Source organism: Ambystoma mexicanum, unplaced genomic scaffold (genome assembly GCF_040938575.1).
Source record: "Ambystoma mexicanum isolate Mex_15411 unplaced genomic scaffold, UKY_AmexF1_1 Mex_scaf10, whole genome shotgun sequence".
Lineage (NCBI taxonomy): Eukaryota > Metazoa > Chordata > Amphibia > Caudata > Ambystomatidae > Ambystoma > Ambystoma mexicanum.
Genome location: NW_027182325.1, coordinates 227,501 through 230,000, shown reverse-complemented (window position 1 = coordinate 230,000; position 2,500 = coordinate 227,501). Strand labels below are relative to the sequence as shown.

Sequence of the window (2,500 nt, the reverse complement as noted above, 5' to 3'; positions counted from 1 at the left end):
CAGCTAGACCTTGCAGTTTTGAAAGGCAATTGAGAAATGGCTCACTTCCTGAACTTGGAGCACAAAAAAGCCTACAGCACCTGGTATTCCCAGGCGGTCTCCCATCCAGGTACTAACGAGGCCCGACACTGCTTAGCTTCCGAGATCAGACGAGATCGGGCGCAATCAGTGTGGTGTGGCCGTAGGCTCTGGGCCTAGTGAGTTTTGTACTTTTAAGCATCTAGTCAGCTAGACCTTGCAATTTTGAAAGGCAATTGAGAAATGGCTCACTTCCTGAACTTGGAGCACAAAAAAGCCTACAGCACCTGGTATTCCCAGGCGGTCTCCCATCCAGGTACTAACTAGGCCCGACCCTGCTTAGCTTCCGAGATCGGGCGCATTCAGTGTGGTGTGGCCTTAGGCTCTGGGCCTAGTGAGTTTGTACTTTTAAGCATCTAGTCGGCTAGACCTTGCAGTTTTGAAAGGCAATTGTGAAATGGCTCACTTCCTGAACTTGGAGCACAAAAAAGCCTACAGCACCTGGTATTCCCAGGTGGTCTCCCATCCAGGTACTAACTAGGCCCGACACTGCTTAGCTTCCGAGATCAGACGAGATTGGGCGCATTCAGTGTGGTGTGGCCGTAGGCTCTGGGCCTAGTGAGTTTTGTACTTTTAAGCATCTAGTCGGCTAGACCTTGCAGTTTTGAAAGGCAATTGAGAAATGGCTCACTTCCTGAACTTGGAGTACAAAAAAGCCTACAGCACCTGGTATTCCCAGGCGGTCTCCCATCCAGGTACTAACTAGGCCCGACACTGCTTAGTTTCTGAGATCAGATGAGATCAGGCGCATTCAGTGTGGTGTGGCCGTAGGCTCTAGGCCTAGTGAGTGTTGTACTTTTAAGCATCTAGTCGGCTAGACCTTGCAGTTTTAAAAGGCAATTGAGAAAGGGCTCACTTCCTGAACTTGGAGCACAAAAAAGCCTACAGCACCTGGTATTCCCAGGCGGTCTCCCATCCAGGTACTAACTAGGCCTGACACTGCTTAACTTCCGAGATCAGACGAGATCGGGTGCATTCAGTGTGGTGTGGCGGTAGGCTCTAGGAATGCTAAGAATATTACTCTTATGCATTTGCATTTAGTAAGCTAAGCCATGCAGCCACTTGCAACATGATACCACGCTCATCGCTCGATCAGGCTCGATCAGGCGAGATATATAAGACTGGTGGGCCCATTCAGGACTCCTATGTCTGGTAGGATAACTTTAATTCATCCATCCTGTGTCTGTTGCAGGGAGGTGGAGAGAACAATCAACACAATAATGGTTTTCTTTCATGCCTCTTGAAGGACTCAATATTCTCTGTACTGCATTACATGTGAAAGTTGATTTATTACCCATGAACACACTACCTGTATGCTAATTCTATGTAAAAAGGTAGCTCCAGCCCTCATGATGTTGTCCAACATTTCCGCTATAAAACGGGATACAATTATTTTGGAAACATACCAAATTTGAAAAATAATTGAGAAGTTGCGCAATTACTAATCATGGAGCACAAAAAAAGCCTACAGCACCTGGTATTCCCAGGCAGTCTCCCATCCAGGTACTAACTAGGCCCGACCCTGCTTAGCTTCCGAGATCGGGCGCATTCAGTGTGGTGTGGCCGTAGGCTCTGGGCCTAGTGAGTTTGTACTTTTAAGCATCTAGTCGGCTAGACCTTGCAGTTTTGAAAGGCAATTGTGAAATGGCTCACTTCCTGAACTTGGAGCACAAAAAAGCCTACAGCACCTGGTATTCCCAGGTGGTCTCCCATCCAGGTACTAACTAGGCCCGACACTGCTTAGCTTCCGAGATCAGACGAGATCGGGCGCAATCAGTGTGGTGTGGCCGTAGGCTCTGGGCCTAGTGAGTTTTGTACTTTTAAGCATCTAGTCAGCTAGACCTTGCAGTTTTGAAAGGCAATTGAGAAATGGCTCACTTCCTGAACTTGGAGCACAAAAAAGCCTACAGCACCTGGTATTCCCAGGCGGTCTCCCATCCAGGTACTAACGAGGCCCGACACTGCTTAGCTTCCGAGATCAGACGAGATCGGGCGCATTCAGTGTGCTGTGGCCGTAGGCTCTGGTTCTTGTGAGTTTTGTACTTTTAAGCATCTAGTCGGCTAGACCTTGCAGTTTTGAAAGGCAATTGAGAAATGGCTCACTTCCTGAACTTGGAGTACAAAAAAGCCTACAGCACCTGGTATTCCCAGGCGGTCTCCCATCCAGGTACTAACTAGGCCTGACACTGCTTAACTTCCGAGATCAGTCGAGATCGGGTGCATTCAGTGTGGTGTGGCCGTAGGCTCTAGGAATGCTAAGAATATTACTCTTATGCATTTGCATTTAGTAAGCTAAGCCATGCAGCCACTTGCAACATGATACCACGCTCATCGCTCGATCAGGCTCGATCAGGCGAGATATATAAGACTGGTGGGCCCATTCAGGACTCCTATGTCTGGTAGGATAACTTTAATTCATCCA

The 2,500-nt window shown here is 48.2% G+C and overlaps 7 non-coding genes and 2 pseudogenes across 7 annotated transcripts; all 9 read right to left on the bottom strand.

Moving 5' to 3' along the window:
* Window positions 1–68: 68 nt before the first annotated feature.
* LOC138536820 (5S ribosomal RNA) lies at window positions 69–187 on the bottom strand. Its single transcript, XR_011284982.1, has one exon. It is a non-coding gene; the product is annotated as a 5S ribosomal RNA (ribosomal RNA).
* A 106-nt stretch (window positions 188–293) lies between these two features.
* Window positions 294–402, bottom strand: LOC138544246 (5S ribosomal RNA; annotated as a pseudogene).
* Window positions 403–507: 105 nt separating this feature from the next.
* On the bottom strand, window positions 508–626 carry LOC138537666 (5S ribosomal RNA). Its single transcript, XR_011285795.1, has one exon. It is a non-coding gene; the product is annotated as a 5S ribosomal RNA (ribosomal RNA).
* Window positions 627–732: 106 nt separating this feature from the next.
* Window positions 733–851, bottom strand: LOC138551272 (5S ribosomal RNA). The gene has a single exon (XR_011294998.1). It is a non-coding gene; the product is annotated as a 5S ribosomal RNA (ribosomal RNA).
* Window positions 852–957: 106 nt separating this feature from the next.
* On the bottom strand, window positions 958–1,076 carry LOC138541066 (5S ribosomal RNA). The gene has a single exon (XR_011289083.1). It is a non-coding gene; the product is annotated as a 5S ribosomal RNA (ribosomal RNA).
* A 464-nt stretch (window positions 1,077–1,540) lies between these two features.
* LOC138543221 (5S ribosomal RNA) lies at window positions 1,541–1,649 on the bottom strand (annotated as a pseudogene).
* A 105-nt stretch (window positions 1,650–1,754) lies between these two features.
* On the bottom strand, window positions 1,755–1,873 carry LOC138547335 (5S ribosomal RNA). The gene has a single exon (XR_011291179.1). It is a non-coding gene; the product is annotated as a 5S ribosomal RNA (ribosomal RNA).
* A 106-nt stretch (window positions 1,874–1,979) lies between these two features.
* Window positions 1,980–2,098, bottom strand: LOC138541466 (5S ribosomal RNA). The gene has a single exon (XR_011289472.1). It is a non-coding gene; the product is annotated as a 5S ribosomal RNA (ribosomal RNA).
* A 106-nt stretch (window positions 2,099–2,204) lies between these two features.
* Window positions 2,205–2,323, bottom strand: LOC138538060 (5S ribosomal RNA). Its single transcript, XR_011286173.1, has one exon. It is a non-coding gene; the product is annotated as a 5S ribosomal RNA (ribosomal RNA).
* Between the last annotated feature and the right edge of the window lie 177 nt (window positions 2,324–2,500).